This window comes from Melospiza melodia, chromosome 3 (assembly GCF_035770615.1).
Source record: "Melospiza melodia melodia isolate bMelMel2 chromosome 3, bMelMel2.pri, whole genome shotgun sequence".
NCBI lineage: Eukaryota > Metazoa > Chordata > Aves > Passeriformes > Passerellidae > Melospiza > Melospiza melodia.
In genome coordinates, this window is record NC_086196.1 from 12,505,389 (window position 1) to 12,520,933 (window position 15,545).

Here is a 15,545-nt window from a genome sequence, read left to right on the forward strand (position 1 = left end):
TCCCTATTTGTGGGAACTCAGCACAGCAGTCCTGATGTGCAGAGTCACCGAGACAACCCTTGGGGGGCTCGGAGATTCTGGAACATTGCCAGAAGTGTTTGGTGGTTGGACTTTGATCCTGCACAGGACGTGACAGCTGTATGAGGATGGGAGGATCACTCGGGGATAAATGGTGAAGGGATAGGTTAATTATAGTGTGAAACACGGGTTTTAGAATCTCGGTACAGGGGGGTTCTATGGGGACAAGATGGAGGAATTAGGGCTTGTCCTGTCCTCCTTCTTCTTCTTCTTGTCATCCATCTTCAGTGGTGGTGGTGGCACTTTGGGATTGGTTCTTACTGAATGTGCACGTGTCAATAAGGGTGAAAGGTATTGGGGGGAAAAGGTAAATATCTTACACGTAGTTTTTAGTATAAAGATGAGTGACCGCCCCGAGGGCACGCAGTGTGCTCATGGCTGGCTTGCTGTGGGGACCTCTGTCCGGCCGGGGGAAAATATTGTAGATAAGAATTAATAAACAACACTGAAGAACGAAAAACCTGAAGACTCCTTTCGTCCTTTGGAGTGCGGGCTGCCCCAAGGCCATCCCGAGCCTTTCCAGGCCATTGGAACAGCCGAGGAACTGGACACCTATTTTCAGGTGTTTTTCCCCCAAAAGATGTGTGGGTGCCTATGTGCACAGCTATGGCTCTGCAGGTGTTAATGACCATCCTGGGGAGGGGAAGGTTCCATGAAATTGCAGATCTCACTAAGGTAGCAGTGGGTCCAAGCCAGCAGAAGAGCAGCCAAATGCCTTTAGCTATTAAAAGCTGCAGACAAGAACCTAAGGAAAGCATTATTCTACCTGGCCTGAGCAGGGATAAATCAGGTGCGTTAACCAGAGCTTTTCTGATTACAAAAGCAGAGCAAGGGCAGGAGGGCTCCTGCCTGCAGACCTGAGACTGAGTGTCCTGCAGGGAAGCAGAGCGCTGGGGCTCCTTGCACTGCTCCCCTGTGCTCAGAGGGACGAAAGGAAAACGCCTGTTTTCAGGTTGGAAGAGCAGATCCAATCCACACGGGCTGCTCATCTGTCCCAGCAGCCTCCCTCCATCCAGAGGAGAGGCAGAGGGTGACCCGTGGTGCCGGCGTGGGGCAGTGCAGGCTGCATGCCTGGAGAGAGGGACCATGCCCGGGCAGGCAGGAACAAATAACACTGCCTACTGCAGCCAGGAAACCACTGGAGCCTGGGGAACCCCAAAACAGTCCAAAGAGACACTGATTGCACAGACAGCCCTGTCCACCTGCTGGCTTCTTCCTCCTCCTCCTCCTCATCCTCCTCCACTCTGTCATTTAGGATTCTGGTCTCTGTCTCCATTGTTACTGGTCATGAAGGTTTGGCTAACATCAGCTATGTGTAAAAAAGTACTAAGAAAGGAATTCCAATATTTGGCTGGAAAAGGAGAGCTTATCCACTGGGGCTGGGGCACTCTGCAACTTCCCAGTGATGGAGACCTTAGGGGTTGCATGAGTCCAGGATGGAGGACTTAAAACCACCTAGCTACAGACTGAGTTTGTTTGTGCCTTTTACCATTTCTCTCTGAATCCTGCAAAACTGCCCTGCAGGTAACTAGGAAACTAATGCACCAGAGATTATAAAGTGCTGTGTTGAAAACATTCCAAAATTAGCTTTCCTGCAGTCCAGATGGTGCACAGTGAATGCTTAATGGCATGGTATAAAGACTTTATTGGCACTTGTGAGGGCTGATCTGAGCAGCTGACTTGGTGCCTCTTCCCTGCGTGTGTAATGCATCTGTTGGAGCCCATGCCAAACCCACCTCCCACCACTTTGTATCTCGTGCAGGCCTCTGTGTGCATACAATTCCTAAATGACAGGAGATAATATTGGAAGAAAATCTCTGCAAGCTACACTTTACACTTGTTATCTTGAATATTAAATTAACTCTCTGTCTCCCTCCCTTGTGCTGACTTCTGCTCATTAAGTGTTTTGCCTTCCTGCAAGTCCAGGTCCAACGGTAGGGTAAAGCAGTGGGGTGCTTGTGCTGTGGGCTCTGGTTCTTGCTGTTCTTCCCAAGTCCCAAGGGATTTTCAGACTGAAGATCTGAGACTGATGAGCCCTAGGGTGGGCTGCCAAGCTTGGAACAGAATCCCTGGCTGGAACGAGGGCTCAAGCTCCATCAGGTCCTTCTACATCCACACAAAGCTTCTTCCCATCCAACAGAATAAACAAAGCTCCTTACAACACAATAGCTTCTTCCAAGGATTATTGCAGTACTCACATACCACCAATATTGACATCTCTCTGTTTTTAACATTAGTATACCCCGTGTTTTCTCATTTTATTTTCCAAATAACATCACAGATGACCAAGACAAGGCACAGCAGTGTGGCTGTATTTCTCTTCACCGAGAAAAGCAAGGCACAACTTCCCAAGGATTTTCTGGGCTTCACATTCTCTGAACCTCAGAGAAAGAAAAAACAATTCTTATCTCATTTACTGCTCCTGTGTTTTGGAACAAGGGGAATGAATTGTGGAAGATTGTTTACCTGAAGGGAATTGGTAATTGGATTCTGGTGTGAGTGTTCTGATTCACTGACCAGTTGAATCCAGGTGTGTGTGTTGGGCTGTTGGCTGACAGTCACGAGCTGCTGGGCAGTGGAGTTGAGTGCTTGTGCAGGTTCAGTTTAGATTCAGTGTAATATAAAATAATATAATAAAGTAATTAATGAGCCTTCTGATAAGATGGAGTCAGATGCATCATTTCTCCCCTTCATCAGGGTTGTCCTGCTGTTACTCTACAGCAGTCCTGGGGAGGCAGTGTTGTGGCTCAGCATGTGCTAAGAGTAGGGTGCCTGCAGGTTTAGCTCTGCCCTGGCCAGCAGCTGGCACAACAGAATCTGGACTTCTACAGCTCTGTGAGCACTTCCATGAGAGACACATTGGTGAATAATGAGATGTGACTGTCTGTGAAATGGTTTGCAACACTGCTGCAAGGAATATTTCTGGGATGGAGTCTACATGAGGCCACTGAAGAATAAAATAGCTGACCCTCTCTTAGCTGTACTCATCAGCATCAAGGTTGCAGCAACTCATGTGAAACATCTTCTTGAGGGAGAAGAAAGAGAGCAGCAAGCAGCCTGGCACAGAGCAGAGTGTGGTTTCTTAAAAGTGGCCATTGTGCTTGGGAACTGGGAATGAGCAAGCACAGAGGTGTGTAAAGCTGGGAATGTTGGACCTCAGCCCTTTCCAGTGGGTAAGGAGCTGGATTTCTGCATCTCTGCTGGAAGGAGAAGCTCAGAACTGAGCTGGACTCACAAGTGCTTTGGGGCCATGTGGTTGTGCCTGCAGCCCCATTTCACCACAACCCAGAGCCCAGCTGCTGCAGATTCATGTCACTGGCAACAGAGGGAATATCACCAGTTATGTGATGCCCACAAAGTGTTATCTATTTTATTTATGTTTTGCTGTGGTTTTTTCAGCATGCCCTGTAATGCTGACATTCATGGAGAAATGCAATAAAATCTATTTGATCAAATAGCTCCTCAAGGTCATATATAAAACATGGACTCAGCTAGATTTAATTGGGAGGGGAGAACCAGCCCTGCACTGCTCAGCCTCCTTGGGGTTTCCATGCAAAAGACAGATGCCCTGACAAAGTTTCAGTCCTGCTCAGCCACAAGTGTGGATATTTTCATGTGGACGTGACCCCCTCATGCTGCAGAGGCTGTTTGTCCCTTCCCTGGGCATAAGGACAGACAGGGAGGCTCAGGGAGCCATATCAAAAAGTACAGCTTTGTTTTCAGTCCTGTTACAGGGTATCCATGGAAACGAGGATGACTTTCCAATCCTTTTCTGGGGAAGGCACAGCATTCACTGCAATACAGTCTCTTCAACTGAAATTTTGCAAAACAGCTCTCCAGGGTGACTGTTTTTGATCCAAAAAGCCTGCAGTACAGCTGGTTGGAGGGAGCTAGCCCCTTTTAACCCTCCCACAAAACTGGCATTTCTCAGCAGGTCTGTGGATCCTGCTTTCCAGCTGGATTTCATGGGAGAGGAGAGCAGCCAGCATCCCCTGATGACACCAAACCCCTTCCCAAGGTGCCTGGGGATGGAGGGAGGTGGTGGTGAAGAGGTGGGCAGGGTGAGTGGAGGCCCTGGGGGAAGGCAGACAAAATGCTCCCCTGGCTTCAGGAGCAGGGCTGGTTTGGGGACATCAGGGCTAAAGATGGCTGGTGTGTGTGAATATGTGATGCCAGGGGTCTGACAGGGAAATCTTGTTCTGCCTAGACATGGAAAATCTCTGGAAGTTTTAAAGGCTTAAGGAGGAAAATATTTTTTTGAAAACCCATCAAATTTAGGAAATTCAAATAATTTCAGTAGTTATGCTGCTTATAAGAATTATTGGGTTTTTAATTCTTTACGGGTGAAAATATGATTTATGCAGTTAGCTCAACAGAGGAGCTGATGGATACATTTACAAAGCTGAGTTTCAGTTTTTATTTTCAAACTGTGAGAGACATGACCACTATATGCTAGGTACTTGTACATGTGTTGCCTACTAATATATTTCTAACTTAAGGAAAGGAAAATGCTGAAAAATTAAAAGGAGACATCTAGCTGTTTTTTAAGTAAGAAAGAAGGCTGTATCCTACCACAAGATATCAACAAATTTAAGAGAATAGAGCAAAAGCTTGAAAAATTAACATTTGCTCTCTCTCTCTCCATAGTGTCTGTGAGGTAGCTGACACAACAGCAGCCAAAACCATCATTAAATTAGGTATTGAAGCTGAGACTCTGTAAGCATTTTAATTGCTTGATACCATGAAGGTTTGAAATAAAAGACCTTCATTTGAAATATTTTAGTTATTGAAAGCATTTTGAAGAGCTGAGAATGGCAGCAGTCATGTCGTGTTAAACATTTCTCTAACCTTCACTGTTCACTCTGAGCAAAACTGATTTACAAGAATGTTTCTTCTACATTTCTTCTCCAAGTATACAGTTTTCCATATAAAAAAAAGATATTAATTAAGCAGGATTTTTTTTTCTCTCAAGCCTTGCATTTTTCCCAGTCTCCTATATCTCAGTTGGCTCTTGATCCTCCCATATTAAGAGTCCCTAGACTGGATTTTCCTGTTGATCAAGGGAATGGGGTCTTGTAACCAGACATGTCATAGCTCACATGTGTCACTTTGCTCTCATTAGTAAGAAAAGGGATTTGTGCATCCAAACTTGCAGAGATTTGGCCCCACTGTTGTTCTGTGCCTGTGTGCCATTACTGAATAAAGGAGAAGGATTTGTTTTGGATTATTTGCTTTCCTAACAATTTGCTGCTCTGGTTTCCTATGGAAATCTGTGACTCCTCCTGCAGGTCCTGCTAGTGCAGCTGCCACACCTGGTGACCACTTCTCCAGTGCTGGGGCTCTGGTGGGGACACAGGACAAACAGGGGATGTTCCTGGGCATGTCATGGCTCCGTGGGCTGGGCCTGGTGGCCCTGACCTCTCCTTGTGAGAGAAGGATGGGTTGGAAAAGCCATCAGGCTTCGTGACCCCAAGGCAGGATGAGACCCGCTGGGGCTGCGTGCCTGAGCCTGTGCCACCCCCTTTCAGCACTGCTGCCAGAGCAAAGGGAATATATTGCAATCCCTCCCATTGGGAATCTGCTTTTCTGTGAGGAAACACGCTCATTAGCCAGGCAAAAATAAAGATGCTTAAAAAGAGGTCATGCTCTCGGGCTCCTGTGAAATCACATCTGATAGCAAGACTCTCAGTGGCTCTTTTTTCTCTGAGGCACTGCTTAATTAAACTTGAACCCCACTGCTCCCCAGCCAGGCTCCAAAACCAAAGCCAGGTGGCTGGGTGGGCACTCCCCTTCTGCAGCTTTGTGCCAGCCCCACTGCCAGCTCCAGCAGCACAGCTGGGACGCCCTGGTGCTCACTGGGATCTGTCCCTTCCCTCGGGTCCCCCTCGGTCACAGCACGGGGAGACACGGGAGGGGGACAGTCCCCATTGCTGGGGCTCTTCTTCAGCAGGGCCATCCCCAGTACACAACATTACACCACAAACCCAGTGTAAAGTTTTGCCCTACCCTCAAGAAGATTATTTTCCCTCTTTGCAAGTCATTTTGGTGGACCTGGTGGTTCAGAACAGCAAAGCAAAGCAAGGAATAGGAGACAGCACCAAAACCACTAAAATCCCCTCTTCTCTCCAAAGCAGACTATCTTCTGCAGCTTTCTTTGTCACAAAACTCCCTTCCTTGCATCTGATGTGGGATTCAGCAGCCAGACAGCAGTACAAAAAGGCTAGACTTGATGTTTGTTTGGTGGCTGCCCAGAGCCCATAGAAATGTGTCTGAGAGATTTTTTCCTTCCTATTCAAAGCTTTACCTCCTGCTGAGTCACCAGAGGCTGGCTGAGGGAGTGTATCATGCATAATTATTTGGAAAAGCAATCTGACATGCTAACTCCTGTCCCAAAATGTGCAATTTGTAATATACAGAAGGGCAAAACGCAACATAAATGCTTTAGAAGATTCCTTGCCTCGTTTAATTCTCTCATGGCAGATTTAACCAAGAGGCCAGGAAAATACAGGACTCAACAGGCACTTCCAGAGCACAGCCCTTGGTGCTTTCTAAACACCTAAGATGCCCTGTGCAGTGACTGGGAGGAGGCAGTTGCTTCAGTCCTTCTCCCAGCAGCAAACACCAGGAGGTGTGGAATGACAGCCACAGGATCAGAGGTGCCCTGTCCCCTCAATAACCCAGCAGGTAAATGCAGAAGCTGCCCTCCTCTCTCCTGAGGAGCTGCAGGAAGGCTGAGTGTAAGTGGAAGATGTGCAGGTTCACTCACATTTCCCTTTGTCTGGGGTATCTCTGGGGCACAAAGCAAATGTTCCTTTGGCCAGGAGACTCGTCCCTGCCAGGGCAACATGGCTGGACAGCATTCTTCAGCAAACCCTCCTTGGACAGACATTTGCTGCTGTGGTGGTTCCAGTGCTCTAATGAGGGCTAATTCAGCAGGAAACAATTGGTGTTTTGATTTTGAAAGGCAGCAAGCAAATAAAGGCAGGCAGTAACACAGAAATATAAAAATTAAATAAAAGGTCAGCCTTTTAGATGGTCTTAGCCAGCCATATCAACTGTTCTCTGTTGCCTCTTCTCCCCACACAGGGATCCAGCTCATATGGTACAGCATCATTTGGGCAGTGTGTCCTCACACACTTTACCTTCTCCAGTGGGAATGTGGTCAGAGGATAAAAGACCTGATGCAAATTTGTCTGTTCCTGCCTCCCCTGGTTTATACAACTTATGAAGACTCCCCCATCCTGAGCCCCAGATGTGCCTTTCCCTCCCTTCCACCCAGGGAAAGTCTGTTTGTCTATAAAATAAAGTGTAGGACTGGGGTCAGACTGAAAACCAAGAAGGAGGAAGGGGAAAGGAAAGGGGAAGCTGCAGCTCTGGTGCAGCATCGGCTGGGAAGGTGATGGCCCAGAGCACGATGGAGCTTGGTGCAGTTTATGATGGTTTTGCATGTCAGGGACATTGCTGATGAATGTGAAGCTGCAAATGAAAAGAGTTGCTTCCAGGACAAGAGAATTTGCTAATAAAAATGCCCATTTTTCTAAAACAGCTGGAAGCCTTAAATTTCCTGGAGAGAGAATGTGTTGATAGAATGATGGGATCTCTCCCCATCCCCCATGGTTTGTTTGCAGAGTGCCACTCCAAGGGAGCAGCTCTCTCCTGGATGCAGAGGTGGGAAGGGCTGTGAGTCACCATTTGCCTTTCAGACAGAAAGCTGGTTGTCAACAGCTTCACATTTAAAAGAAGAAAAGAAAGCAAAAGTCCACTTGTGACAAAGGCTGGTGGCCAGTGGGTTGTGGTGGAGGATGGATGTGGAAGAACAGAGATGTGCAGGCTGAAGTTTTGACAGCATTTGATGAGGAGTGGATAGATAGAACATACATCATCATTTCTGAAAACATGAGGGAGACTTTTTCCCAAGCCTCCCAAGGCATTACAATCCCTGCACATCAGCTCCTCACATTACTTGCTGCAGTGCAACACATGGCTGAAGTGCCTCCAGACTTCCCCTCGTGTGCTTCACACGTGAGCAAACCTGCAGAGGCTCTCCCCAGGGCCCAGGGTCTGATTTGGGCAGCCCCTGCCTTTGTGAGGAACCTCATGGTGTGTGGAGGAATGCTGTGCAGGACAACCCTGCTCCAGACAGGAGAGTCCTGCACATCCCAGCAAACAAAACCTTGGTGGGGTTTGCTTCCCTCATCACCACACAGAGTTTACATCGCTTGTAAGGCAGGCTGGTTAAAGAACCCTTTTATGTCTTTCACTCAGCATTTTCATATATAGCTTCACATGGCCATTTGGCAGATTGGTGCTGCTCTCCATTCAGTGTGAAACAGCTCAGTCCACCTGGCAGGGTCCCCCTGCAGCCCATCATCCATGGGAGGAGGTTGAAGCCCCTGCCCTCACACTGCAAGCAGGGACCTGCACCAGCCAGCACTGCTCTGGGGCTTTTGGGGTGCCCATGGTCTGGCTTGCCAGCCTGCCCAGTACTGGAAGGCGTTGCTGTGTCAAGCTGTGCTCCCAACTCTGAGATCCTCAAAAACTCACCTTACCCAAATGAAAGGGCAACTCAACCTGCCACCAGCTGCTGGCTGCCAGCTGGCAAGGCCTACTGGGACAAAAGGCTGTAGCCTAAAGCCACTTCAGAGAAGTTATGGTGTCTCTGGTTATTTACTGTAATAACAATACAGAAGGGTGTATTGTTATTAGAGTGGGTGCTGCACCAGCAGCAGCACAAGTTTTGCCAGTGCTTGTCTGTCAGAGCCTGGCTGGATGGTAGCAGCACAATGTAGAGTGAAATGCCCAAATCCTTTGGGCTCCCTGAGCCATGGGAAGCAAAGTGAACCCCTGCAAGTGCAGAACAGTGCCCATGCTGTGATGAGCAGCTGTGAATGAGGACAGAGCTTTGAGCAAGCTTAGCTATGAGCACAGCTGGATGTGCAGCTGCAGCACCAGGACTGACAGACACGGCTCTCCAGGCTGAAGCTGAGGGCTGGGAGAGGCCTCACAGGAACAGCAGGGCACTGACAGGAGGGGAGGGCATCACCAGTGCACTGAGGTGGATCCCTGAGTGGGGATTTCCCTCAGAGTGTGAAAAACCACTCCCCATCCATATCACCTTTGCAGCCTTGGTAACCAAGGAGCAGCAGCGATCGTGTTCTTCTTGTGATGAAGAGTTAAAGGACAAGCTCCAGGATGGCTCCTGCCAGTGCTTCCCAGCAAACTATGTCTTGTAGTTTGAGGGGCATAGGAGTTTTTTTTGATAGAAAATGTAGCATTCACATTCTCTGAAAAATCATTTCTCCTAGGATTGTTCTCCTGGGAAGCTGAGAAGCCTCAGAGAAAAGGATAACAATTCTTATCTCATTTGCTTCTCCTGTGTTGTGCTCGCATGTGGAATGTGTTTGGAGATTGTTTACCCACAGGTGATTGTTTCATTGGATTCTGGTGGGAGTTGTTTAACTCATTGGCCAATCAGGGCCAAGCTGTGTCGAGACTCTGGAAAGAGTCACGAGTTTTCATTATTAGCTTTTTAGCATTGAGTAAGTATCCTTTCTGTATTCTTTAGTATAGTATAGTATTCTTTAATAAAATGTAGTATTATAAAGTAATAAATTAGCCTTCTAAGAACATGGAGTCAGATCCTTCATTCCTCCCTTTCACGGGGGTCCCTGCAAATACAATAAGAAAACATAGTAGATCAGTTGTCATCTTCAGGAATGAGCAGAAAGATAGAGTCAAGGCATTCTTTTTCTGTTTTCTCTTCTTTTACATTTGACATCCTGGCTTGTATCAGAAGTAGTGTGGCCAGCAAGGCCATGGCAGTGATTGTCCCCCTGCACTCAGCACTGGTGAGGCTGCACCTTGGGTGCTGTGCCCAGTTCTGTGCCCCTCACTTCAGAAAGGACACTGGGGTGCTGGAGTCCAGAGAGGAGCTACAGAGCTGGTGCAGGGTCCAGAAAAGATCTCTTATGAGGAGCAGCTGAGGGAACTGGGGTTGTTTAGCCTGGAGAAAAGAAGGATCAAGGGAGACCTTATTACTCCCTACAGCTCCCTGAAAGAGGCTGTGGCCAGGTGGAGGTCAGTCTCTGCTCACAAGTAGCAAGAGAGAGGGTGAGAGGAAATGGCTTTAAGTTGTGCCAGAGGTTTAGTTTGGATATTAGGAAAACTTTCGTCCCTGAAAGATTTGCAAAGCATTGGAACAGACTGTCCAGGGCAGTAGTGGTGTCACCATCCCTGAAAGTGTTGAAAAAGTGTGTGGATGTGGCACTTGAGGACACTTTAATTGTAAACATGGTGGTGGTGCTGGGTTAATGGTTAGACTTGGACATCTTTTCCAATCTGAACATTTCTATGATTCTGTGATTTTGGTTTATGTTTCTCTTGTTGCAGAGGTGGTGTGCAGGTGCATGTGCTGATACCCATATGACAGGCAGCTGTGGCACTGGGCTGTCTGAATCCCTTACCTGCATTCTGTGCATCACTCCCAGTCTATCTGCAGCATTTTTGCTACCATGAGCTTTGTTTCACCTTTCCCTTCACTCAGTCAAGGAGCTTTAGCCCCTTTGACTTTTGAAGGTGACTAGACTATTCTGTTAATATTGAAAAATCAGTAGAGACCCCTTCCACTCAACAGAGACCACTTCCAGTCAAAGAGAGCCAGGTATCAGAGGGGTTCCTGTCAGGGAGGACCCACATTCAGCTTCCCCCCAGGACCCCGGATGGCTGCCTGGGGGCTGCTGCCGACCCGCACTGCTCAGGAGTGTCTTTAGCTCTTGCTCTGCACAGCCCATGTAGCTGGGCACAGGAGAGGGTTGTGCAGGAGTGGGCAGGCCCACACTGCTCCCCAAAAGTCTCCAACAGAGCCGTGCCAGCTCATCACCGTGAGTCATCTGGGAGTCACTGATGTGAAGGGATGGCTCAAGGTGCTCCTCTCCCAAGCACTAATCGTGGGGTCCATGCTGAGTCAGAGGCAACATTCAAGGATCAGGATTCATGCCTGGCACCCAGCTGTACCTGCTGAAGGCAGCAGGCAGGCTGCCAGCTCCTGCCCTGGGGACCAAGAGGGTGGTGACATGCAGGTAAGGGAATGACAGAGATAGCACGTGCACTGATGCCAGGGGGCTAGCTAGTGATGTGTGAGGGAAAGTTGCCTCAGTGACACGAACAAAAAACATCTCCTCCCTGTCAGAGAACACAGGCCTGAGTTCAGATCACAGAGATGCTGCTCTGCTTTATTCATTTGGTCAAACGATTAACCTAATTTTTCATTTTCAAGACCACACAGGTCCCATAAGAATTTAAATATTGACAAAGAGCTAATACCACACATGAGGTTTGAATATAACCTCCTGGTATCTGTTGAGAAAATCAAGGAAATAAATAAATTGAGAATGCATGTGTTAGTGAAGAAATTTTTAGAAGACCTAAAACCAAAATGGTCTGTGAGCAAAATTAACCTGGAGTGTCTGATCCTGGACTGAGGAACTTATAAAGAAAACAGATGCTTTTGTCTGTACAAAGTAAACTCAGGGACAGCCAGAGCAATTCTTGCTGTACAGCTCTCAGCCCTGTGCCTGTGCTGTGAGCACCCCTTTGGTTAACCAAGCATCAGCTGGGTGGGATCTGCTGCCCAGCACTGCCAACACTCTGTGGTCAGTGGGATGTTTCCCATACTTGTTATTTCCTAAATCTCCAGCAGCAGGCTGGTCTGAGGGGGTCATACCCCAGGCTCCCCAGAGCTGCTATTCCTGAGCTCCAGAGGAAAGGCCAGTGCACCAAAGCACCCCAACCTGCAGCAGCAAGTCCTCACAGCTAGACCCAGTTTCCCTGAGTTTTAACCCACATCCAGTGTTCCCAGAATCTGCTGTTTTTCTTCCCCAGCTGGTGGTGCTGCTCCTAGACATCCAGCTCCTGTCATGTCAGATCACGCCTCCCCTGCAGATTTCTGGCCAGCCACGAGTCCCCACAGTGATTTTTCCAGCTGCATTATTCTGCAGAGACACCAAGTAGCTGCTTCATGCTGAGCATGTGAGCTCCTGTCTGCACTCCCAACAGTTTAGTTGGTCACTTGGGGACAAGAAATAGTTTTAATGATGTTGCCCTTGTTTCTTAAAATGCACTTGTCTTTCTGCAGATTTTTTCTTCTGCCACAGCGCTGCCATGAGCAGGAGTTTGTTGTGAGCATCCCAACACACCTCTCAGCCAGCTCCTTCCCTGGCAGCCCTGGATTTGCTGAAGGTGAGGGACTCATGGACACATATTAGGAACACATGGGAAACAGGCAGAGGGGCATTGGGTGGTCATTTTCTACATCCCCCCCAAATCAGTGCTCACCTCTGTGTTTACAGGCAGAAAACAAGGATTTGGGCTTTTAATGTATTTCAGGGTAGAGTTGCAAAGCTGAAAGCAGTTTACTAAACTCACTGTCTGGAGTGCTGTTATGGTTGGAGGCTGCTAGAAATCTTGGGACCTTGCACAGCATTCCCACCAGCTCCAAGTGGCAAATGGAATATCATGTCTTGGCAGTAGGGAAGAACCAGCATGGAAGAGCTGGTGTGGGCTTGAGGAATGAGTCACATGGGCCTTGCCTGATGTGGATTTTTGGTGTTAGATTTTAGGACTGGCTCTGGCTGCTTTCTGTTGGCATGCAAAGCCTTTAAGCAAATCAAGAATTGTATTTTATATTGCATGATGCTGAGAAGAAAATCTGTCTCAAAATTACCATCCCCACCTCAAATTTTTACAGTGGGGTCTGCAGAGGCAAGAAATTCAGAAGGTTTTCTGAATTCTCCCAGGAGCCTCTAGTATGGATTAGAGTGCTTTTTTTTTCCCTTTCAGCAAGGAGGAGGCACTGACCCTGATCCAGCTTTGCAGAAATGCTTGAGCTCTAGACATGAAAAGTGTTATTTTGCCTCTGTTTTGACTTTTTATTGTATTCACTTGCAGTACTCCTGTAATTATTTTGCTTTGTTTGTTTTGTTTTCAAACAAAGAAACATCTCTTCAACCTAAATTTAGTGCCCCTGTGTTTGTGAGCAATTTGCAATTGGCAAACAATAAATCTCTGTGTGTGTGTGTGGGGATAAGGACCCTGGTGGTACAGTGGGTGATGTGTTTTTCTCCCAAATAAGCAACATGTAGGAAAATACAGTTGAACCTGTGCATTCCTGCCTGTTTCTTTCCTGGTGCAAACATGGGTATTGATGATAAGGCTATTGTTAGAAGCTGTCTCTGCACTGATTCACAGATTTCACCAATGCTCTCCCCAGCTGGCTCCTTGCAGTTGGCTTCCCCATGGCCCCCTGCATTCTGTACCCTGCACCCCCCTCACCTGCTGAGAAGGCATTTGCACACTTTGCTGGCTGCTACAGTGATATTTAAATAGGGAAATGAAAGCATTGCATATCAACAGCCTCCTCTTAAATGATACACATTAATCTAATTCCTCTTTAATCTAATTCCTGCCACCCCCACAATCCCTGCTTAACTGCAATTTTTTAATTGATCTACACCAGTGCTCAAGTTTTCTCCCTTGCCTTGTCTGCTACAGGTTGGATCCACCTCTGTCTCTTGCTCTTCCTTTCCCTCTGCCCTTTCTGAGGATGTTGCTGGCAGAATATGTGAGTCTTATTATGAAAGAGAGTGGTTATTATCCAGTGCAGTAGCCTGGAAAGGACTGGAATTTACATTTTAGCATGGAGGAAGGAGATTTGCTGCCATCTGCACCTGGTGAGAGAAAGAGCTCCACAGCTGGAGGCAGCTGCCAAACTTCTGCCAAACCCCCTGCCTGTGAAATAAAGCAGGCTGCTCAGCTCTGCACCCAGCACAAGTGTTAAGTCTACAAATACATTATCAGGCAAAGTGCTTTTAATCATGGAATATATTTGGATTGCGTACAGCTGGATCTAGGCATGACAGGAAATAGCCATACACATGCAGAAAGAGGGTTTTTTTTCCCATTTCCATAGTCCAAGCAGTGAGATTCTCTGGGTTGTTATCCTGGTATTCATGTGAGTACTAAACACAATTCATATCTGTCACACGTGCACTGCAGAGCAAAATGAAACTCCTGGAAATTTTACATCAGATACAATTAACCTCTTGTCAACCCATTGCTTGGGGCTGCTAGTAAAAAAAGGGAAAATTAGGAAAATAAATTTGCAATGCCCTTTCCTTATTGCATGGGCAAATGCCCTGTATTAGGCACAGAACTTTCCAAGAGCAAAGTCCTGGACTGGGGGGATGTGGCAGATAGGGGTTGGTGCAGTAGGTGCTGACATCATGGGTCAATGATGCTATCATGCTGACTCACATAATTTATCTAGGTAGTTAAATAGACATAGAATTGGGTGGGTAGTTAAATAGACATAGAATTTTTAGTGATGAATGCTTTTGGGTTGCAGCCAAAGCTGCTCCAGATGAGGGCTGTGCAGAGGCTGCAGGTCAGTGTTGGGGCAGCTGCTGGACTTCCCCACAGGGCTCTGCCATAAGCAAATCCTGCAGCCCTGGGGGCTCCCTGAGTGTCACCTGTGGGGTATTCTGCCTTCCCAGCAGAGGGGAGATGGTTTCCAGTTTGAATTCAGGGGTGGGTGTGGTGCTGTGTCCCATCCCAGCTCGGCAAAGCCTTCATCCCCATCCCCACCCTGCACCACGGGGGGCTCTGGCCTGGGGACAGAGTTCACATCACAAGGACAAGGTGGTCCCTTCCAGGCTGCCTCCAAGGACTGGGGCTCCTGGCCCTGAGCATGCCAGTGTGGACACCTCCCTGCCAGTGTCTGGGCTGGGGCCCCAGCCCTGGTTAGTTAATGTACCAGCACTGAGACAGCATTTCTAGAGCCTTGAGCCAAAAGCTGGAACTGCTACTTGAGGATATTCATTTGGGTATTTCACTTAGCAGAGGAGCTGAGAGGCAAACCAGCCTTATGCTGCCTCTCTGCAGGGGCAGCCCTGCTCTCCCTGCAGAGTGCCATGATTGGTGCCTGGGCTTCTCACCCTGGGGGTACTAACTCAACTGCAGAAAAGCTGAGAACTCCTAATTCCCTTCCCTTCTTATTTGTTTTTCACGAGTCTCTCAGTAAATAACTGTTTGTGTTAAATGCTCAGGTGGGAAGGTTTTGGTGTGGGACCTACCAATGAGCTGCTGGCAGTGGGGGCCAGCATTCCACTGGGAAATCTGTCATCATGAGCTCAGACCAGCTTGCAGGCAGACTTTGAATACCACCAACAGTACATACATTTGATTCCTCAGGTAAATACAAATTGAAAAAATAATATTTAACTGGCATTTAAGTAAGCAATATAATAGCACATGACCTCTGCTCAAACTTGTTTGTTCTGGTCCAGCTTCAGTCCAGTGCTGACTGAGACTTTGAGAGTTCTGCTGTGCTGCTCCCAGGTCACATCTTTGTCTCTGTGCCTTCCTTTTCAGAAGGCTGTGCTGCAATTACACTGCTCTGATGCATGAGCCTC

General features: G+C 47.7%; 1 long non-coding RNA gene across 1 annotated transcript; it reads left to right on the top strand.

Moving 5' to 3' along the window:
* Positions 1-3,913: 3,913 nt before the first annotated feature.
* On the top strand, positions 3,914-13,697 carry LOC134416665 (uncharacterized). The gene is made up of 3 exons (XR_010027317.1): positions 3,914-4,096; positions 12,212-12,315; positions 13,627-13,697. It is a non-coding gene; the product is annotated as an uncharacterized LOC134416665 (long non-coding RNA).
* The last annotated feature ends 1,848 nt before the right edge of the window (positions 13,698-15,545 follow it).